The following is a 25373-nucleotide window of genomic DNA, read 5'->3' on the forward strand; positions in this document are numbered from 1 at the left end:
CACTTTCTCTATTTCACTCAGCACTGCTATGTGCTCTGTATTCTACCCACTATCATTTCTTACCTCCACATACATTTTACCGAAACAAAAAAAATTTCTACAATATTTTCTCACTCTTGGCATTGTTTTTTAAATTCAAGATGGAAAAAAAATTTTCCACATTTATATCTATATATTTTTTTTTTAAATAAAGAGTAGAGTAAGAAAAATCATAATAGCTTAAAGAACGCTGTCGCTCGGAAAATATAAACGGTTGTGTATAAGTTTTACCCGACATACACCAAGACTTGTCATGTATGCAGTGCACTGGGTGTGCAGAACCTAAATTGAAAAGTCTATAAACGTGACTAGCGTTCGCTGTGTTTAAGGTCTACTTTTATATATTTATATACTTTATAGACATAGATCTTTTTACACAAAAGAAAAGCAGAGAAAAGAATTGAGTAAGTGTTGGGATTTTAGATTCTCAAATAAAAAAAAAAATAAGTAAGGGTACTTTTATGTTAATGATAATGATACTATATAACTTTCTTGAGATAACAACGATTAAAACGATTTCCGGCATGCTAATGTTACTATGGACTAGGATTTACGGCCGATTGCTAAACTCGGTTCCTTATCGGGCAGTCCGTAACACTATAGTGGTATACCAAAAGACTCGAGAGATAACGATCTGATGAGCGGCTGAGGGTATGAATAATTACATAGTACTAGAATCATTATTTAGACATAAATTTTTTCGTCAAGACGCTTTAAAAATACACGGAAAAAAATTTTCTTTAAAAGTTACCGTTAAAATCAAAGAAATTGTGGGACATTCGGCAATTTCTGATTTAATTATAATTATTTCAATAATTATTCACATATACAATGTAAAAAATACAGATAAATACCATTAATTTGTACTGTAGTATACCAGTAAAAAATAATAAACGTAAAAAATTAATTAGATTAAAAGTTATTTTTACTTATTTAATCTTAAAAATTACTGTAAAATCAAAAGATTATTTATTAATATTCGCTTTTATTCTGTCTTTATAGATTGTAAAGTGAAATAACCTAAAAAAATATTTTTTAAATTAAAAAAATCAATTACGGAGGTCCTTTCGCCATCAATGTTAAATAAAAAATATTAGATTATGCATAAAATTAAGTTTTATCTAATAGTTAAAGTCCTTACTTATCTACTAGTGAAGTTTAATTTATTCTTCACCGTGCAAATTTTTGAAAAAAAAATTTCTAAAAATGTTAGTATTTTTTCCGAGTCTTACGAAAAAGACCTTAACAACTTTCTCGAATTATGGAATTAACCACCGATTAGATGGGGTAAAAAAAACTCAAAATAAGGCTTTCGAAATATTCAGGTTTCATTTTTTGCAATAAAATATATAGGTTGCCGTGGATTTTATGGAGAAATTAAAATTATAAAATCACAGAAAATTTTTGAGTAACCTACATTTAAATGGCGTCAGAAAATTTGGCAACGTTGCGTAGCGCGCAAACTTCAGACCATTTAATAAATTCAAACTAAACTTTAACGCACTTATGTTTTTTATACAAATTTATTAATTAATTTATTGTTAACAAATTTTCATATTTCATAATTGAAAAATAAAACAATAATTAAAAAATACTAGCATTCTTGCCATGAAACATTATAGAATGTTATAGTTTTATGACTAAGCATTTTTAATTAATTTATTTATTTACACTGACTGCAAAAACTTAAACATGGTTAAGGTTATATTGTGCAAATGAAAATGTAAACAACCGATATATAGCGTTGCCAAATCACGGACAGGTTACTAACAGCTGATTTACAAGAGTCAAATTAATTTTTGTATTTAACTATTTTTTTTTTAATTTTCAAAATTTCAACGATTAATGCCTTATATACTATTTATTTTTTAATTTTAGGAATTTTTATGGGTTTTTTATTTTAATTTATCGAATATTGACTACTACAGTTGTTGTGACTCAACTGGAGTGAAAGGACTTCCTTAAACATTTACTTAATGTTATTAAATTATTTTCGTTAATTTAGCAGTAAATTTTAAAGAAAATTTCTTTCCGTGTAATAAAACTACATCATAGTATAACTATATCAAGTATAATTACATCATAAATGTCAGTGAAAATTCATTTAAATCACTGAGTAGTTAGGGTAGGTGTCGTTTACGCATATCCTGATGATACATATCCCAATTTTTCAAATTTCGATTACACATTTACCCAATGATACATATCCCCATTATACATATCCCGATGATACATATAATTAAAATTATAATTATAATCCCCGGTAAAAAATAAGACGCCACCTATTTTTTTATCAGTGATTTTGTTTTGTTTTATAATATGTATCATCGGGATATGTATCATTGCACATATGTATCATTGGTTATACATGTGATCGAAATTTGAATAATTGGGATATGCACGGAAAGATTAAAACTTGACTGGTTCGTGTTCTGCACCAGACTCAGTCGTGTGCGGGTTACTTTGCACGGATTCTGGTGCATCACCCGACTGAGTCGTGTGCGCACCAGAGTGAGTCGTGTGTGGACCAGACTGAGTCGTGTGCACACACGACTCAGTTGTGTTCTGCACCAGACTCAGTCGGGTGATTCACCAAAATCTGTGCAAAGTAACCCGCACACGACTGAGTCTGGTGCAGAACACGAACCAGTCGGGTTTTAATCTTTTCGTGTGTATCATCGGGACTTGGGTAACTGATACATATGTATCATCGGGATATACGTAAACGACACCTACCCAGTAGTTAAAGTAAGATTCAAATTTCCCGCCAATGCGTGCGCAACTCCCCGCCATCTCGTAACAAGCTGCCATCTTGTCGTCTCTAATCTTAGATTGAATAATCGATCTATTTTTCGGGTTTTTAATAGTTTTTTTCCACGCAACAGCTACTTACTGTTTTAAAATAATGAAATTTTATTTTTTCAACATTTAAGCCGAAAATATTAAGTTAAATAGAACTTTTTTTGTAATAATAGTCGTATTTAATGGGAAAAGTTTATTCGCAAACCTCAGCATTTCATTAAACCCATCGACAGCGGAAGCGCTTTTGAGCTAGCGTATCAATAATGCCTGTTGTAACAAGAGTTTTATTAATAAAAGCAACAGGATATTATGTCGAGAAATAAAACCCATATCAATAGCTCTTGCATAAACTTTTTCAATATTCCGTCGCTTTGGATAATTTTCCGGCGCTGTTTATCGCGTTTGTAATTAAAACCAATTAATAACTTTCTCTTAGCTAAAGTTTAACGTCGCTCCCATTAAAAATGGTGTCTTCACTTTTAATTATAATTAATAAATACCAGGGGCATTATATTTTCCGCAAAATAGTTGATTAAGATACAGCGAACACAAACAAATAAAAAATGACCAGTAAATTACGAGAGTTACTAAAAGAATCCTCGGGTATGAAGAAAGGATAAGGGAGGACTGAATACTTCAAAGGATTTTTTCTTTTGATGGATCAGACTCGCTTTAATCTTCATTCCATTTCCGTGATATGATACCTTATACTCGTACTCATCATCATCACGTTCTCTATATTAATTATACCCCATTAAAAAAATACGTGTCTGGATTACATACTTTATTTATACTTCTCTCCAGCTACTTTATTTTCCTGTTTTATTTATAAAATCATTTAATTATTTTAATAATTTTTTTATTTAACCAATTAAAAATTATTTTGACATTTTCATGAAAAGTTTTATATACATTTATTGTAATTAATGATGTTCGAATAACGAGTTTACGCTTAAATAATAATATCGGTAAATTTGGATCGCATCCACGCATTTTATTTTATTTACCTCATTTATTAAATTCATTACGTACCTATTATATATAAATTGACTTTACGATAGAAAAATATTTTTGCGTGTGCATATACGTCCAGTAACGGAATAATTTTATTTTACATCGTTAGCGAACTTATGAAATTTAATTACTATAATTAAATTTTTATTGATTTATTATCAATTGGTTCTTTATAAATAATTATTATAATATAATTTACGATGTGTGTGTTTTGGGAAATTTATTTACGTCAAATTAGGTCGATGATAATTTTTTTATTTTTTTGTTTTTAGTAGACTAAAAGTCTCTTTAATATTATATTTTTTGTTTATTTTCACGCGATTTTATTTAAAAATAAAATATTATTATAAAAATTTTTTGAGTTTGATTATTTAGTTTTTAAATCTGATATTTAAAAGAAACTTTTAAAATTTATTTATTATTTAAATTAAATTAAATTAAAGTAAATTTTTATTTTCATATTTAAACAATTAAAATAAAACTTATTATTTTCTGAAACAAAAATTATTGATTACAAAGGATCAATTAAAAATTTATTATAGCCTAAAATTTGCAGAATAGTTTAATACAAATTTTATAAATATTTCTTAACTGATTTTTCACTTAAAAAATTACTAAAATATCATCCTGCAATTTACAATATAAATAAAAAAAAATTTATTTATATTAAATCCACTCAATAATAATTTTTCATTATGAAACAAAAAATTTCTACTTTAAATTCAGAATATATCATTTTTTAAATTTGGTATTAAAATTCCTTGTCAATTTTAATTAGAGTATTATTAATTGCTCGGAATTTAACCAACTAATAAAATTTTAATTTTACAGCTTGAACAATTACCGAGATACTGAGGTCAATACAAGCTTAACATACATATTAAACAGTCTTACCGAATTAACAAACTCTCTTAAAATCAATAAAATCTCTCAAATAATTCCAAATTTATAATTTTTAAACCCCAACAATTTTTGTTCAATTAAAAAAAAAAATTTGCCCCCAGAGAGATTTGAACTCTCGACCCCTGGTTTACAAGACCAGTGCTCTAACCCCTGAGCTATGGAGGCGTCTACATCCTCTAGCCGTCTGATAACCATTCAGAAGCCTCAGACACGCAGCGGCTCATTCCTCAGATAAAAATCCATAATTCCAACATTCCTTTGAAAAAGAATCTTTCATAAATATTTTTCATTACAAAAACACTTCCGCGGTAATTATCTGCAATTATTTATGATTGACAATAATTCCAATAAAAATCTCTGTGATTTTATTTTTCAATATCATTACCGGTAATTAACATTTTTGAAGGAATAACTGAGAATACGAAGGCCAATATTAAATAATTAATTCCAATTAGACTTACCAATGAATACTATCATCAGTAATTGTAATTATATTTGTAATCACTAATTATGATCACTCTGTAATTATGTCTTAGATTATTATCATTATCTAAATACGTTTGATCAACCAGGCGATAATAGAATCCACATCGTCACGTATCACACATACAATATTATCACGTACTTGAGCATCCTCTCTAATTACAATGAAATTGTCGTCAAATTGCCCGTCAACAAATAAATAATTCAAGTAAAATACGCTCTTGGTATCTCATTGAATTACTAATTACTGATTCCTAATTATTTAATCATTGAAAAATTTAATTGACAAGGTTAGTATAAGCTATAAAAATAGTAAGTTTTGATTATGTGTAAATAAAATTTAAATTTCAAATGGGAAAGTGGTAAGTGCTCTTTAATATTTAATCAGATCTCAATTTGTGCACTCTATTTGTCCGGTATCAGGAATTATGATTCAATTGGTAACAAGAAATTTATATATTTATTTTATCTGATGGCCGCGGGAATTCGGACGATTGTATTGGGGTGATAAATGCTAATTCTGAATGGAATATGAAGTAGCTTGTTAAAATTATATTATCGAGACTAGGAATATACACTATTGCTGTTTCGGAATTTTGGCGAGCAATTCGAAGACCCTTATATTAGTGGGCGTGATAAAATGACCAACTGCGCCAAGGGGAGCTGTATCGTTTTCTTCGCTGTTAGAAACTTTATTGGTTATTGTTATGATAGATGATAAATATTGCAATTTAATTATTGCGTAAATTTTTTTAAATTGGTTTTTTAGAAAAAAAAGTTTACACTTATTCTATGGAAAATTTTAGACATGGAAAGTATATTAATAGAAAAATTTTTAAATTCAACAAAAAAAAATCTGGAAAACGGTTGACCTAAAGCCATCCCTGCAACTTCCCGCTAATTCCATATCTAAGCACTTAAAATTGCACTTAAAACGTTTTTGAGCTCTTCGAGCTCAAAAATATAATTTATCAATTATTATTTTTTTCGACCGAATTGTATATATAAATTAAAGTTTTATCGTCTAGCGGTCAAGTGACTACACAGTAAAAAAATTTTCGTAAAATTTAACATAAAATTTTGTGTAGATGATTTTTTTACACAAAATTTATGTTAATTCTACACATACTGTTTGTATTGATGAAATCAACATAATTCTGTGTTAAAAGTAACACAAAAATATGTTAAAACGTTCATTGGCTGATTCTCGGATTTCTACACACTTAAATGTTATCCATATCACAAATAAAGTGTTGATTGTAACTTTTTCTTTGTGTTACTCAGATCAGCTGTCAAATATGTGAGTTTTACTAATAATTTAAATATATATATATTTTGTGATTAAAAAAAATACATGAGCAATTGAAAATAATAAATTAAAGGAAAAATGCACATGTAGAAAACTAGATAGACTGTAAGTTTATTTTCTAATAATTTATTAATTTCAATGATTTATTTTTTTGTCTAATTCAAAAAAATAAATGAAAATTAAGTTAGCCGAGATCTGAAAATTTTTAAAATTTTAATGAAAAAATTATTACAAAAAAATTAAAAAAAAAAATTTCACTTGTAGAAAATTTGAAGAATTATTCGTGTAATTTTTTTTAAGTATTTTTTAACTTGTAAATAATTTGTCAAAAAAAATCAACATGTCCGCTAGATTCATAATCATAAAATTTATAATTTTTCTTATTTTATTTATTTCCTCATAATTTAAAATTTATTCTGTCTTCTCGATTCACACTAGAAAGGAAATTAACCTTGTAATGAATTTTAAGGTTACAATTCTGTTATCGGATGTTTTAATATAAATTACCCTTTATTTACTTAGTTTTTAATTGCTATACACTACAATTGTATATTTATTAGCTGCATTTAAGTATTTTACGTAATGACACAAATCAAAATCCACCAAATTAAAATGACGTTGAGGCTATCACATTTACATGTCTATCTTGTGTGGCATACGTGACTATATATGAAGAATTCTTTAACATAAATTTTGTGTTGGTTGGCCAGTAACATTAAAAAAGTGTAGTTTTACTTTGAATTAACACTTGAGTGTGTTAAAAAATGGATGGATTGATTAATACAAACCGTTTGTGTAGAATTAACATAAATTTTATGTAAAAAAAAACATCTACACAAAATTTTATGTTAAATTTTACGAAAATTTTTTTACTGTGTAGTAAATCTAAATTCAAGCCAACGGATGGACATTCCATCTTCGTTATTGGTCTAGAAATATATTCTATCTCTTTACATTATTATTTCGATGGGGATCCATCGAACTTGAATACTACACTGATAAAAATTTTAACTTGACTCAAGAGCAAAAATCTTGAACCAAGAACACCAATTGGAAGAAAATGAATTTCTTGAGCCAAGAGGAAAAATTCTTGAGTCAAGATAGATTCTCTTGAATTACGAAAATATATCTTGACTCAAGAATTTTTCCTCTTGGCTTAAGAAATTCATTTTCTTCCAATTGGTGTTCTTGGTTCAAGATTTTTGCTCTTGAGTCAAGTTAAAATTTTTATAAGTGTAGTGATGCTGAAAGCTTTTGTGGTATCTGTTCGAGTTATAAAGATATTTATTGAATGAAAGAAATGAAAGAAACTAAATGAGAACAAAGACAAACCTTGAAAAAATATAATTTATGTTATTTCGCGCTCTCCGAGCTTAAAAAGTTAGCTGTTCTAAGCTTTTGAGCTCTTCGAGCTCAAAAGTCTGATAGAAGTTTAATAAAACAGTATTTTTTGAATTTTCAAACTGCAATAATTTATAAATGAATGAATCGATTTTCACGCGGTTGGCAGAGTTTCACGCAGTTTTTCAGAATCTATGATATACTTTTGGACACAAACTGATCGAACCGAAAATTTTCACTTTTTCCGAATTTTTCGACAACGATAACTCACGAACCAATTAACCGATTTTCACGTTCTTGGTGGCGATTGACGTGATTTTTTGGTTCTAATAATTATTTTATTTCATCAAAACGATCCAAAAAGAAATATCAGTTATGTGAAAAAAACACGTTTTTCGAAATTTTTCATTTTCGATAACTCTCGAACGAATCAACCGATTTTGATGGGACTGGTGGCAATCGACGTGGTTTTTTAAGCTTAAAAGCTGATTAGTTTTTAGAATTGATCGGTAGAGCCGTTTAGAAGTTATTCCAAAAAAACGATTTTTTGAAAATTTTATTTTTGAGATTTCTCTTAATGTAGCGAACCGAATCGATTCAAATTTTTACGAAATTTAATGGCAATGATCGCGGGAATAGTCAGGACAGCTTCCTAGGACTTCAAAACGTCGAGATCTGATGAAAACTCGATTTTCGCAAAACGGGGAAAAATCAATAACTTCCCGAATTTTCAAAAATTTTCAATTTTTCTTAGCGGGAAGTTAAAAATTAAATTAATTAATTAAAGTAATGAAATTTTTTTTTATTAAGCTCAAAATAATTACATTTTTCAGAATAATTTTAATATTAGAAAAAATCATCAATAAACATTTTTCTCCACCTCGCAACAAAAATATAGAACAAAGTTAAAATTAGAAGATAAGCTCAAGATAAATAATAATCATTTAATGCAGATTTCTGTAACGCAGCACGTCCGGAACTAGCCTCGGTATAGAATACAAAGTCAAGTGGGTAAGCGAGCCCCCTTCACCTTTATACCTTGATACACTCATCCGTATATATCATCGCGGTGATCTAAATGCTAGAAGGAGTACTTCATATCATCTTGCTCGCGATTTCAAGATCCGATATATGAGCTCTCTCCTCTGTCTGGTTTTTGCGTTAACCTTTGGCCTCTCACCAGGTACTTAACTTGTACCTCGACTTATATACAATATATACATGTATTAATACTATATATTCTTCCCTTTCCCTTCATTGTCTTCTCTTCTCTACAATAACAATATTATTATCATTATTATTATTATTATAGTCGGTATGTAAGCAGACCCTCGAGTATTTTCTAGGTATATAGTACAGAGTCTTTACCTGATAGTATATATGCATATATACACATGTATATATATTCAGAAACTGGGTAGAGTATGTAATCGTAATAGCCGACGGGTTTACGTCAACCCGGGGCTAGGGTTTAGTATCAGGGTGCTCGGGGCACGACCGAAACAATGCCGACAACTTGTTGGACGGCTTTGTTACATCCTGGGTCATTCGGACACCTCGATAACAACTCATTCCTGCGTTACCATAATAATAATGATGATAATAAAAATAAAAATTGCAAAGTGCTCCATTTCGCTCAGCTTCCTTTTAATTTTTCACGATTTTTCGGTCGGGCTCAAGCAATTTGTAAAAAAAACTCCAAGGTTCTTTTATATTTTGTTTCTGAGATAAATTTTTGTTTGGCTTTTTTAAAGAATAAATGAAAAAGGGCTTCAATATAAATCAGTAATTTATATTTAAATAAATTACTCGGGAATTTATTGTTGAAAGAATATTTTGTTGTGAGTGAAATGTTCAATAGGTTGTGAATGTTAATTATAATAATTATTTATTTAATTACGCCAAAGGGCTTTTTGTTTTAATGAACTATTTTATAATTAAATAGATAATAGATAGATATAATATGGGTTCAACAATATTATTGGTAATGCGAGATTACAACGAATTTTATTACCAAAATAAACCTCTGATATTTTTGTTTGTTTTTCGGAATATTTATCGAGATAACTTTTTAATGAAACAAAAAAAATCAAATTTTTATATTTTATAGTGCAAATTTTAATTATTAGTTTCTTTAATCAAAAAACTGAAAAATTAAAATTAAAAAAAAATTATTTTTCAATTTTATATTTTTATATAGAAATTAATGTCAACTAGCAACCTTGCAGTTACTATGTGACTGCCGTGACTTGTGAACTATAAATAAATAAAATTTTGTTTCATTAAATAATGACTTTTGTTAAATTGCAGTGTACTTTCTTAAATATTGTCTTTTTTAAAGATATAAGCTCATTTCGACGTTACACTCACCAAGAGCTTTCATTTGAGTACCCACATGCATTTTCATATATACATATATACATATATATATATATATATATATATATATATATATATATATATATATATATATAATATATGTAAATATATGAAAAATTGATGTGGGTACTCAAATGAAAGGTCTTGATAAGTGTAATGTCGGGGTGAGCTTATATCTTTAAAAATGTCAATATTTCACAAGCTATTTGTTAAATTGTACTGTACTTTCTTAACTATTGACATTTTCAAAGATATAAGCTCATCCCGATGTTACACTGATCAAGAGCTTTCATTTGAGTACCCACATGCATTTTCATATATTTTTCATATATACATATATGTAATATATATAAATATATGAAAAATTGATGTGGGTACTCAAATGAAAGGTCTTGATAAGTGTAATGTCGGGGTGAGCTTATATCTTTAAAAATGTCAATATTTCACAAGCTATTTGTTAAATTGTACTGTACTTTCTTAACTATTGACATTTTCAAAGATATAAGCTCATCCCGATGTTACACTGATCAAGAGCTTTCATTTGAGTACCCACATGCATTTTCATATATTTTTCATATATACATATATGTAATATATATAAATATATGAAAAATTGATGTGGGTACTCAAATGAAAGGTCTTGATAAGTGTAATGTCGGGGTGAGATTATATCTTTAAAAATGTCAATATTTCACAAGATATTTGTTAAATTGCACTGTACTTTCTTAACTATTGACATTTTCAAAGATATAAGCTCATCCCGATGTTACACTGATCAAGAGCTTTTATTTGAATACCCACATGCATTTTGATATATATATATAATGTCGGGGTGGGCTTATATCTTTAAAAATGTCAATAGTTCACAAGATACAAGATCATTTCTTAATTATGTATCTAGAGAGAGAGAATTTTTCAATGCAGCCCAAATACTAATCATCATAAATTGACTATCGGTGAGAATGATATGAAATCTTGAAAAGGCACAAATTTAAATCAAGACCTTTGCAATGACACTAAATTTCACTAAAAAAACCGATTTTATCATATGACTATCCTGGACACAAAATTTTTCTTATTCTCTTAATAATATAGATTATAATCATGAAAGTCGGATTTAAAAAAAAAAGCTCATTTCAAAACAAAAAATTATTTTCAATAAAACCCACTCGAAAGTGGAGGTCAATTAAAAAAAAAAACTAACTTCCCCTCAGCTTTCATCCGACCTTTTTCAATTTAAAAGCCCTAATTTTCTTTTTATTCTTAATGTCACGAGCTCGCGAGCTTTTAGCACAAAAAAAAAGAAGTAATAAAAGCTATCAATTTCCTTATTCACACATTTCATACATTCACACATAGATGCACATACTAGCAACCTCAAAAGGTTTAGAATAGAAAGAGGTGAAGCGTGCAGTCAACTCTCTCATATTTGAACCACCCTGAGCTTAACTGCATACTCATTTCCATTCATAGCTCCCGGAAGTTGACTATATTATATATAATATACAATATATAATATGTACGATATATTACATATGCATACAAGTTAGAGGATAATATATAATATATGATATTGAACGTTAATTTTTATGGCTCGTTATTAGTGCCAACGACGTACCGTAACTAATTGCTATTGCTCTACTCAACTCTATTAATTCCAGGATCTCCTTTACTATCTACGTGTGATATATCATGCACACATGGATGATCCATGATCTATGATCTATGATCTACCATTAATGATTTATTATTGGATAAAATGGGCAGTGTTGGTTGTATGCTTGCGCTTTGTTGTCTCAAGTAATCTTAACTTGATTGAAACTTCCTAAGCAACCTCTTGTTCTTCCACAGTTTTAAGTGGGCGCTGCCTGCTAAGGGCCGGGAAAGAAGGGGAAGGAGTAGAGGTAGAAGGGGATGCAGCTATTCAACCGCAATTAAAACCCCGCATTCCTTTCTCTTGCGAAGTACTATCCAGGCAGGATAGTAACTAAACGGACTCTCTAGTCCGTATACTGCCGAGTTTGGTGTTTAGTTTGCCGTTTTCTTGCTCCTGGTCGTTCTGGCTCCTCTTGTTATGTTGTTGTTTAGGTTAGGTAGTTGGTCTCACACTGCATCCGAGATTCCGATCATGATGGAGCATAATCAAAGTATTGACTAACTTATAATGGCTGTATTTTTTTGTGGAAAAATTTTATATTAAATATGTGTTGAGGATAATATATTTTAAACGGAAAAATTTTGATTAATTTTTATTTATTTGTAAAGTTTTATTGAAAATGTATTGGCTTAAAATTTATAATAGAAAAAAAATTATAATAATTCGGTAGTAATATAGTAATATCGGTGAAGCTTACAATATATTATTTATATAAATATCTATTTTAAAAAAATAAGAAAAATTTTGTTTCCAGGATAGTCATATGATAAAATCGGTTTTTTTTTTAGTGAAATTTAGTGTCATTGCAAAGGTTTTGATTAGAATTTGTGTCTTTTCAAGATTTCATATCATTCTCACCCATTGTCAATTTATGATGATTAATATTTGGATTGAATTAAAAAATTCTTGATTTATAGATACATAATTAAGAAATGATCTTGTATCTCATGAACTATTGACATTTTTAAAGATATAAGCTCACCCCGACATTATACTCATCAAGACCTTTCATTTAAGTACACACATCAATTTTTCATATATTTATATATATTATGGATGTGTATTTATGAAAAATATATCAAAATGCATATATGGGTATTCAAATAAAAGCTCTTGATGAGTGTAACATCGGGATGAGCTTATATCTTTAAAAACTTAAATAGTTAAGAATGTACAGTGCAATTTAACATAATTAAGGAACGACCTTGTATCTTGTAAACTATTGACATTTTTAAAGATATAAGCTCATCCCGATGTTACACTCATCAAGACCTTTCATTTAAGTACCCACATCATTTTTTCATATATTTATATATATTATATATATGTACATATGAAAAATATATCAAAATACATGAGGATACTTAAATGAAAGCTCTTGATGAGTGTAACATCAGGATGAGCTTACATCCTTAACAATATCAATAATTAAAAAATGACCTTGTATTGTGTCAACTACTGACATTTTTAACGATATAAACTCACCCCGATGTTACACTCATCGAGACCTTTCATTTGAGTACCTACATCAATTTTTCATATATTTTATATATTTATATATATATGTATATATGAAAAATATATGAAATGGCATGTGGGTACTCAAATGAAAGCTCTTGATGAGTGTAACATCGGGATGAGCTTATATACACTGATAGAAGGATTTCTTAACATTTAAGAAGATTTCTTTGTATTTAAGAAATCATTTCTTAAACATCATTTCTTATTATTTAAGAAATATTTCTTAAATACTAAAAAATATATATATTTCTTAAATACTAAGAAATATTTTTTAAATACTAAGAAATGATGTTTGAGAAATGATTTCTTAAATACAAAGAAATTTTCTTAAATACTAAGTAATCCTTCTATCAGTGTATCTTCAAAAACGTCAATAGTGAAAAAAGTACAGTGCACTTTAACAAAAGTCATTATTTAATAATGCAAAATTTTATTTATTTATAGTTCACAAGTCACGGCAGTCACATACTGCAAGGTTGCTAGTATTTATTAAAAATTTTAAAATATAATTTAGATGAATTTTAATTATATTAAAAAAATTTTATTGAAATAGCCGAAAGTTAATTAATTAAAAGAATTATTATTATATATTACCGTTAATATGTTTTCTATAAGTTGATATTATATTTTTGAATTAATGTAAATTTTTAATAAAAAATATTCTACTTCAGGCGATTTCAATAAATTTTTAGTTTCGACACAAAAATGTGGCTTTTTATCGCGCAAAATCACGAGAAAACACTTTGTAATTAGTAAAAAAAAAAAAGCTAATTGCAATCGCTGTTGGTAGGGGGAGAAAATAAAAAGAATTTGTAATCTAGAGGAGCCACGCAGGAAGATTGCTTTCGGTTATCAGCCCGCGGATCGATCCAGTGATATGATTTATAGTCTAACCCAAGGCTTTAAATTTTATGCTGACCGGGATCTAATTTTAAGCGGGTGATATCGTATGCTCGGATCGCGGGTTAATTGTCAAATTGTTCTGAAAGAAAAAAAAAATTAAGAGAAAAATATTATTAATTTATCAGCTGACGGATCCTCAGGAGGGTACTTTGGTTAATTGAAATATTAATATTAATATTAATTATCTTGAAAACAAGAGATATATCAATTTAAATGCGAAGTTTTAATAAATTCGATCCTTTAATATTTTACGGCTTCTGTGTTTTACTACACTCTCCTCTGATGAAATTTGATATATATTTTCATTTAAATTGCGGTAATAAAAATTTAATCAATTTTATCTAGTGAACCTTCATAACAATTTTAATAAAAGACTTCAATTAATTTTTTTTTATTCATGTAAATTATTGTCTAGAAATTATCAACGAGCTAACTTTTATCGTTAAGTAAAATTATGTCATTTAAAAATTTATTCACCTTAAAAATAATAATAAAATTTTCAAAAATTTTAATTTATAAATTTTTTATCGTGTAAAGTAAATTTGTGACCTGAATATCCAATTTATGTACGTAGAAAATTTACCCAGAGCTTTAATAATAAATAAAAAAAAAATCAACACATAAAGAGTAGTGAATACTTTATCAGAAATATTCAATAATACACTCATCGGTGAATTTATTTTAGAGAAATTGTACGTCGACGCAAAAAGCTCCCAAGTTACAAGTTTATTCATACTTTTGCGATTTAGTTCACCGTGAATACTAATAGCAATAAACGGGAATTCTTCGGCACATTCTACTATTATATACAGTACAAGTAAAAGTAGATTCTTGGACCTACACTTGGCCGAGACTAAAAAATTACTACGGTGCTTCTGCCGATAAAAAAAAAAAAAAAAAAAAAAAAACCTAAAATACAATACTAAACTATTGTAGTCGCTAAAATAAAATATTCGTGCATTTAATTTAAAATTGATGATAGAAGTAGTCATTGCGAAAAACGGAGTAACATTAATGAGTTGTCTCGGTACTATTTTAAAGCTTCTTCACCGAACAAAAGCCCTAAAAGCTCTATTTTTATTATTTATATTACCGTATTAATTTTAATGGAATAAATAGTGTGATGGAAATAAAAATTTTATTTTATTAATTTCTTAAACAATGTTTCGGTTTTCGAACGCGACTCGAGTAACCCAAGATTTTAAAAAGCCCCTAATGGCTTTTAGTGCATAGTTAATGGAGTTTTATTGTTAAAGCTATTTCTATTTAATTTAAAAACAATGAGGGCAATATACTCCATCTGGACGGAAAAAACGTATTCAGAGAAAATAAATTTTAGTGTACGGCAAAAACTCATGTGACTCGAAATTCTAATGGGCTGAATATGTAGACTTTAATCTAAGGATTAATTAGTCGCAGTAAAAAAAATTGACCCTTTATTAAATACAAACTTGGGGGTTGTTTTAATAAAAAAAAGTTTACTTTAATCTTTTTGCGGTATAAAGTTTTAATAGGTCATCTTACTTGTTAAAATGTGTAATTTGATGTAAAAAAGTAATAAATTAAATTTTAAAGTAAGAAAGTTCAAAGAAACTATTTTTTCTTATTTAAAATTTCTGATACTATTTTTTTTATAAAAAAAAACAACTTATGTATATAAATCTTATAGCTCTGATATTTGATTAAAAAATAGATTTTTTTCAACCACGAAAATTATTTTTCAAAATTTTAAAACTGGCTTAGTTGTTTAACACTTGCAATTTTATTCTAATTAAAAAAATTAAATGTTCTCAAAAAACCAATTTTTTAAAAATTTATTATTCAAAAATTATATTTATAAATTTATTAGAGATGATTTGTTTTTTTTAATTAAAATAAAATTCCGTGTCCATAACTAGACCAGTGTCAATAACTGGGTCTTTTACCTTAGATAGATATATTTATTTATGCCAAAGCCTTAACTGGCTAGATGGCAAAAAAAAGGTTACAGTATATAAATATTTTACATATTGGAAACTTAATTTAACAATATTTTTGTAACTTAATATATACTTAACTTAATTTATATTTTTGACAGGGTTAAAAAGAAAAATATGATTTAACAATACAGATTGAAAATAACTTAAAAAAGTTTGGAAAATCCAAAAGTGCACGCCTCATAACGCTCATTCATTTTTTAAGAAAAAAATTAATTCTGTAATTGATTGAAAAAAAAAAAAATTATAATTAAGGTAAAAGCCCCAATAGATGATCATGTACCAGTATATGATCACTCCATGTATTTGTATACCTATATTTATGAATATAGATATACAAATACATGGAGTGATCATATACTGGTACGTGATCATCTATTGGGGCTTTTACCTTAAGTAATTTCTTACAGAGTATTTTTTGTTTTTTTTTTTTAAATATCGGCGCTCTTTTTTCTTGTCATATACGCACGCAGTCTAAAAAAATCTAGCTTAATCAAGTGGCGCCATAGTTTTCACGTGAAAAATCAGAAAAGTTCGTTTGGCTTTGTACGGTTGTATCGTAGTGAATTTTAATAAAAATTCAATTAAAAAAAAATTAGGAAAACGGTTGACCCTAAAGGCCATCCCTGCAACTTCCCGCTAATTCCATACTTAGGCGCTTAAAATTGCACCAATGGCGTTTTTGAGCTCTTCGAGCTCAAAAATACAATTTATGGGTTATTTTGAGCTCTCCAAGCTCAAAGAGATTGTTTTTTTATGCTTTTGAGCTCTTCGAGCTCAAAAGTCTGATAGGGATTTGATGACACTATTTTTTGAATTTTTAAACCGCAATAACTTTTGAATGAATAAACCGATTTTCACGCGGTTGACAGCATTCGACGCAGTTTTTCAAGCCTCACAAAGAATCTCACATTTTGAATTGATCGCGCTAGAAATTTCGGAGTTTTTCCGAAAAAACACTTTTTTCGGTTTTCTTTCGTTCACGATATCTCTCGAACGAATCAACCGATTTTGACCGGACTGATGGCGATCGACGTGGTTTTTTGAGGTTAAGAGCTGATTAGTTTTTGGAATTGAACTATTAAGCCGTTTAAAAGTTATTCCAAAAAAACCACATTTGAAAAAAATTTTTTTTTCAGTTTTTTGAAGATTTCTCAAAATCTATTGATCTGAATCGGTCCAAATAGTTTTCAAAATCTAAGTTTGATCAATCCCTTTCGAATGGCACCAACCGCGATGAAATCGGTCAAGCCGTTCAAAAGTTATAAGCGGTTCACATACTTTCACACACACACACACACAAACACACACACACACATACATACATACATACATACAGACGCCGTGACAACCTCGCGGGGATAGTCAGGGAAGCTTCCTGTGACCTTCAAACGTCGAGATCTGATGAAAATTCGGTTTTTGCAAAACGGGGTGAAAACAATAACTTCCCGATTTTTGAAAATCTTCGATTTTCGTAGCGGGAAGTTAAAAATACGTAAACTAGGCCACTGATATGAAATACAGACCCAGTTTATCGAATTCTTAAACTAATAAAAAAGGTCCGGTCTTGAAATATCAATTTGTTCGGGAGTAATCGTTGGTACATCCAAAATGGGGTAACATCCGGACGTCCACGTAAAATTTTTTTCAATACGTTTTTGTTTTCAAAATAGCAACATGAAATGATTTTAGAAAGTAAAAGATGGTTTAATTTAAGTGTTTTTTCGGTGTATATCTACTTATATCATTGTATAAGTGTAATATGGTTGTGATAGAGGCATTTAAAGATCACAAAATTGCTTGACCTTGACGAGTCGAGTATAAAGCACAACTTCATGCGCTTCGCGCTATGAGGCGTGCAATAATACGAAAAAATCACAGGCAGTTGGATTTAATAAATGACAAATTAAAAAATCATGTTATTGTTATTATTGCGACGTTTCGACTCTTTATTGAGTCTTCATCAGGCTCTGAAAAATACATACATAAATTTATAAATACAATCCAATTCTATTGTGTTTTATTACAATTATTATAATAAACTATAAAATCTTACCACAACTAGTACATTTTTAATTATTTACAAAAAAGAAAAAATAGAATGTGTTCTCAGATAAACAATTTTTTCACATACATTATTTGCTTGACTACTTTCATGTACTAGTTATGGTAAGATTTTATAGTTTGTTATAATAATTGTAATAGAGCACAATAGAATTGGATTGTATTTATAAATTTATGCATGTATTTTTCAGAGCCTGATGAACACTCAATAAAGAGTCGAAACGTCGCAATAATAACAATAACATGATTGTTTAATTTGTCATTTATTAAATCCAACTACCTGTAATTTTTTCGTGTTATTTTATGATTTTGGATGCGATAAAAAATGTAAATAACTTAAAATTTTAGTTTGGTTACATAATTTTTGGTGATTTAAATTAACTGAATTTATCTAACAATTTTTAGAAATCAAGTTCAAAAAATTAATAAAAAAACTCTGTATAAACCCGTGTCAAAAAAAATCGTCTTAAAATTGTCGTTTGTTTAAGATCTTAAACGTGACACAAAGCAAGACTGTTTTAAGACTTTTTTAAGACGCCAAAAAAAAAAAAAAAATTCAAGAACAGATTTTTGAAATTTGGTTCTCGAATTTGTTATGAAAATTTATTTTTAGACGATTTTGCGAGTTTTTAACCGCAACATTTTAGAATACGCTCTTTTCAAATTGAATTTAAAATTGTTGAAAAATTATTATTCGACAATTTTAAGACGCTTTATTTTAATGTTCCAAGGTTTTGTCGCTGTGAACTCATCTTAAAATAGTCTCTAAATTTTTTTTAAGATTTTTTTAAAGAAACTTACAAAATTGTCAAAAAATTAATTTTCATAACAAATTCAAAAATCTGCTCTTGGAATTTTTTTTTCTTTGGCGTCTTAAAAGAGTCTTAAAACAGTCTTGTTTTGTGTCACGTTTAAGTTCTTAAACAAACGAAAATTTTAAGACACTTTTGAGATAATTTTTTTTTACACGGGAATTTATTTCTAATATACCAATTTAATTGTTTTTACATTTATTATTACAAGGTTTTTAGGCCAAAGAGTTGATTCGTTAGTTATTTTTTTATAAATTTTGAATTTTTAACTGAATCTCTGATTGGAGATTTTTTGCCACAAAAATTAAGAAAAAAAAAAGAAAACACGCCAAGTACTTAATAGTTCCCCGGCTAGTACAGCCATTCTTATGGACTTGGTCAGAATGGATATATTATATATAAATATAAATATATATAGATATATGTACGTATGTACGTACGATATATAATAGAAGCAAGAGTTTGCGCCACCCGGTTTACGCGCCTGTTCGAGTCGCGCGCTGCTGAATCCGCCAGTTCTATCCGTGCCGGCGCCGCGTTATCCACGTTCATCTTACCTCCTATTAATTGTTATCAATTAGCAGATGACTTGTTTGTGTTTGGACTGTCCAAAGTAATTATTGAATTTTTTATTTAATTTTTGGAAAAATAATTTGGAAAAAAATTTGAAGATTCACGTAAAAAATAGTAGAGATAACTTCGAAGTGGACGGAGTAAATTATTTAGGAGGGGGCGAAGGATTACTTGTGCCAACTTGCAGACCTTTGCCTGAGCATCTGGTTCACTGCAGATTTGAGTGGTAGATCCTTACCGCAAGCTGACCATCTCAAACGTCATTAAGGTTCACTATCTTATTTATTCGGGGTCTTTGACGACATCAGTAACAAGTTTTGAGGAAGTAATTGACTAAAATTGAGTGGGAAATTTTAAGAGTGAGTTTTAATTTTTTGTGTTGGATTAAAATTATTTTAAATTGCAAGAGTTTGATTAAAAAAAATTTTTAAAGTTGTTTTTGAAGAAAATTTTTTGAAGAAATTGAAAAAAAAAATTATTGACTTGAAAAATTATTCAAGAATTTTAAAAAATAGTTGACAAATTTTTGAAAAAATAATAAGTGAAGAAATTATTGTAAAGATAAATGATTAAAAATTTTTTTAATAATAATTTTTAGAAAAATAAAAAAAAAAATAATTGATTTGGAATTTTTGTGAGAATTATTGACTGGAAAATTTTTGAAAAAAACTGTTTAGGATATTAAAAAAAATAAAAAATTGTGAAGAATTATTGGTGAAAAATTTTGAAGAAGAATAATTGATAAATATAAAGTGTTAAAAAAAACTATTACGAGTATAAGTGAATAAAAATGTAAAATAATAAGTTATTGACCTTTGAAACGTCGTATTGTCTAGTAACAATAAACCAAATAAAATAAATAATAACTGGAGAAAAAAGTAAGGGTATAATATATTTATAAGTTGTTTAGCAAAGCAGTAAGTAGACGAACACAAGAACCCAACAACCAACACGTAGTGATTTATCGCCGTGGGTTAAGGTCTCAGACCGTTCGATTATGTTTATAAGATGTTTCAGTGTTGAGCCGTCTGATGGGTGTTTTATGGGCCAGCTTAGAACTGATTTCGATTATTCACCTATAAAAATAAGTAAACAGTAAGAGACCACTTATTTTTACGGCTGGTCATTGACTGGTTACTTCGATTTTCGTCGATGTATATGAATAAACAATTATAAATCATAAGAAATATTTCGGGCTGGAGTGGAAGATAATTAATTCAAGGGAGTAATAAATAATCCAGTGATTGCGATGACATAAACTGTCTCAAGTTTAACTCCCTGTATTGTAGTAATTAACAGTTTCTGTGCATTAAAAGGTGTCACTCTTGACGTCTGAATTGTTAATTAATCACTTGGCGTTTTATCACAGGTGAGTGTCTTAATTAATATGTTATTATTATTATTATTAAAATCTTGTATAAAATTACTTTTAATTTATTTTTTTAAAAGTAAAATAAATATTTTAAAAAAACTTATTTTTTTTTATGATTTTCTACTATTTCGCGGATTTTCGCGGTTTTCCGAGAAATTAAATTTTTTAATTAAACTAGGCGTGTGAGTACTTGTTTTAAAAGGAATTTTATTATCTATCAGATAATATAGTTAAAATTTATTATTATTTTTTTTATTATTATTATTGACTTGATAATTAATGAGTTTAATATTTAAAATAATAACGGCAATGGTAATTATAACAATTTTGACTTGAAATTTTTATGATTATTAAATAATATTTATTATTGTTAGGTCTTCAAATCTCTTACCATTAAAAACGAGATTATATAAAAATAGCTTATTATTTATTTAAAATTTTATCAGTGAAATGAACAAATATTTTTTAATACATTAAAATTCCAGATTAGCCCAGCAATGATGCACAAAAAATTAATACAGATGATAAAACTTTTTTTTTATAAATTCGCGTAATATATAAGTGAAAATAAAATAAAATTCTATCATCCGGATTATCATAAAAAAAAATTATTATTCTTATATTTAAAGTACTTCGAGGCCCTAGGGTACTTAATTTGATAATTATGCATAAGAAAATCGTGAAATTTTAGCAAGAAAAAATAAGATTTTTTTTTTTTTTACTTCTTATAATATAACTTATTACTTATATTTTATGTTATATAAGGGTGAGCGAAACCTTGAGGGGAATGGATCGATGTAAAATTTTTTTAATTTGTGCCCTGGTTGGAGAGCAAATTCATAATTATGCATGGAACATAAAAAATTTGATAATTGCTTAGTTTTACGATCTATAAATATTATGTTAAATTTTTTTTCTCTTCATAAAAAATAGAATAATTAAAAGTAATAAATTTATTTTTTAATGGCAATTTTTCAACACAAATTTTCGAAAATAAAAATCAATAAAAAGTTTTCTTTTAAAAACGCCAATTAAAAAAAAATGTAATAAATTTTTGAAACAAAAAAAAATTAACTAAAATTTTTTTTGCGCAATTAATTCAAAGAATTAAACAACTATAAAAATTTTTTTGCTGTATTAATTAAGAATAAAAATTTTAAACAATCAACTGAGCAGAAAATGCAACTCGACGATGAATTAAGTGTAATTTAATTACAATAATTATAAATCATAACAATGCCACTCACAATACTAATTAATCTATTCTATGTTATCTATTATCCATTTTATAATAAAAGCACCTGTGTGTATATAAATATATGCATTAGTACGCCATAATATTAATATTGATATTAATGTTAATCTATAAAATAATAATGGAGGGGTTCATTAGATGACGGGTGACATTAGTTGATTATGTAAAGTCGAGTGACAGTTATCATTCATCAAGCTCACGATAATGCTTGCGATAATGATTTATGCCATAATTATCGATTTGTGAGAGTGTGGGTGGGCTTGATAAGAGAAAGAGAAAGAGAAAGAGGAAGCGAAAGAGGATCCCGGTGCGGATGAATTAACATGGTGTATAGGTGTGCGGGTGTATTGGGCAATAGGCATTCTATAAATTCCGCGGCCCGGAGACAGATATTCAGTGCGTCAGAATGTCCGACCACCCGACGACACCGCTCAACAATTCAACATTCACGTGGTTGTTATTTGATAATTATTGTTATTATCATCACTGCTATAATTATACCGATGGCTGATGGCTTTCGCAATTGATTTATTGATTTATTGCATTATTCAATCATTCCTCACGTCCATTTTTTAATAAATAATTTTAATCAATTAAAAAAACTTTTTTTGGGTCAAACTTTAAAATTTTCAATTTTAAACAAACTGTAGATAATTTAGTGAAAAAAAATTTTGTGTGGCCATATATGCACGGAGAAAAAAATTTTGCTATAGGAACTCTATAGTAGTTAGTTAGTTGTAAAAAGTTCCAGTAGGTTAATGTATTCTTATAGTAAAAATACCGTTTGGCTCCTGCAACTCTACATCGTTGAGCTCTGAGAGCTAAACGTTATTTACCTCTCACAACTCTACAGGATCGTTCTGAGACTATAACAAATTTTTGGAAGTCTGCTTAATAATTTTATTTTACGATTTAGCATTGATAATTTAATAAATACATGCGGCAGAATGAATTTATATTTCCAACAATAATTGTATATGATAAATAAGAATAGTATTATAATAGAAATAAAATAATAATAGTACTTACATTACAAATAAAAATTATTTGTAAAATAAAAATATGGTCGTCACAAAATGATCTTATTTTCTTAATTATATAAATAAATATTGGACATAAAATCACTACCGTATATGCATTAGAAAAGATAAATAAACGAAAACAAATTTTATTTTGTGTTAAATGGGGTCTTTTTAATGTATTCCGATAACTTATTACTTATCACAATATATTCAACTAATAAATTAAATTAACAGTCACTGCAAATGAACCTTGAAAAACTATAAATACAAAACTGTTCTAACGAAATTCAATTTGACAAAAAAAAACCTATTTCCTTAAATAAATAAATTGGGAACTTAATTGTCCTCATATATTTTTAATAATATGGATTAGTAATAAAATAATTCTGTTTGTCATTTTAGAATGTTATGAAATATGCCAGCGCACTCCACTACTGCGGAACGTAGAGCGCTCCCAACTATACCGTTTGGCTCTGAGAACAATCCCGTAGAGCTCTGAGAGCTCAACAACATTGAGTTATCAGAACTAAATAACATTTTGTTACTGTAACTCTATAACGAACAGTAAACTGTGTATAGTTGTGGTAACTCTACAGTTACGTTACCAGAACGAAATTTTTTTTTCCGTGTGGCTTGATATAGTCATATATGCACTGATAGAAGGATTTAGTTCTATTTAATAAGATACTATACATTTGATCTTTTAATAAGATTTAGTAACAGATACTAAATGATTTAGTAACAAACTTTTCATTTCCAAATATTTAGTAATAGGTACTAAATCGTTTATTAAAGCCCATTTAGTTTCACCAAATAAATATTTAGTAGTATTTAACAAATGATATATTATTGGTACTCAATAAATGGTTTATTGGTATCAAAGAAATTAATTTTTTAGCTAATTTTAGCGTGTAACCTAACTTTTTATCTTAAAATAAATAAAAATAATTAGAATAAATAATTTTAAGTAAAAATATACGGTATTATAAAGAAAAGAATCTCATTAAATTATATTTTTTTGTTTGAGACATTTATAAAATTTAAAATTGAACAAGTTTTTAAGATATCAATAATAGATAAATTAAAAAATGTAAACTAAACTCCACTGAGAAAAGACATAAATAAAAGAAATTTATTGGAAATATCTGTGTTTTTAAAGGGTTAATAAATCTCCCAAAGTCGAGCTGAATAAAATAATCTAAGTTAGTGAATAGGTTATGTATCACATAAACATTGCAATTAAAGCATAGCCATCTACCGACAATACTTACCAAAGAAATATTTAGTACCTGTTACTAAATATTATATTTGGTGGAACTAAATATTTATTTCCATGTAATAAGGCTTGTTCATAAAAAGAAATCATTTATTAAACTGTAACAAATATTGATGAGTACAAAATATTTGTCTCTCCCAAATAAATGAATAAAAATTTTGTTACTAAATCAGTTTAGTATTCCGTACTAAATCCTTCTATCAGTGTGCACGCATAAAAACGATTGTGTTGAAATAACAAAAGCCGGAATAACTGAAAAATATGTTGTGGTAATAATTGAGTATAGTTATAGCAACAAATCCATTAGTTGCATTAACAAAATGTTTCAAGTTGTACTAACAAACCAGTTTGTTGCTGTCACAAAATGACTTTGTTACTGTTACAAAATGATTTTCTTTTTCTGTAACAAAACGATTTTGTTGCAATAACAAAACTAATTTGTTGTCAAAATATTTTCCGAATCAGTTATAGCTGATTATAGCATATTTTTAAATGTATTCTTATAAAATTTACTGTATCAAATTTATTTGTTATCCTAACAAATTCTCATTGTTATTACTACAAATTTTCTTTATTACTTCAACAAATTGTCTTTGTTACTCCAACAAATTCTCTTTGTTATTTTAGTAGAATAATTTTGCTGTTTCAAAAAAAAAATTTGTTTTATCAAGT

At 27.8% G+C, this 25373-nt stretch overlaps 1 protein-coding gene and 1 non-coding gene across 6 annotated transcripts in view; one reads left to right on the plus strand and one right to left on the minus strand.

Moving 5' to 3' along the window:
* LOC123272755 (serotriflin-like) overlaps positions 1-25373 on the plus strand; it is a 153705-nt gene that overhangs the window by 35121 nt on the left and 93211 nt on the right. For 3 of the 5 annotated variants that reach the window (XM_044739750.1, XM_044739749.1, XM_044739752.1), the window contains exon 1: positions 20486-21145. The exons of 1 other annotated variant lie outside the window; for it this stretch is intronic. The gene's annotated coding sequence lies outside the window, so the exon portion shown is untranslated. Of the gene's footprint in view, positions 1-20485; positions 21146-25373 lie in introns of those variants that run through there. One more of the 5 variants, XM_044739748.1, reaches the window with a different exon arrangement.
* Trnat-ugu lies at positions 4851-4923 on the minus strand. The gene has a single exon. It is a non-coding gene; the product is annotated as a tRNA-Thr (tRNA).

The sequence above is a fragment of the Cotesia glomerata genome, linkage group LG10 (genome assembly GCF_020080835.1).
Source record: "Cotesia glomerata isolate CgM1 linkage group LG10, MPM_Cglom_v2.3, whole genome shotgun sequence".
NCBI classification, from domain to species: domain Eukaryota; kingdom Metazoa; phylum Arthropoda; class Insecta; order Hymenoptera; family Braconidae; genus Cotesia; species Cotesia glomerata.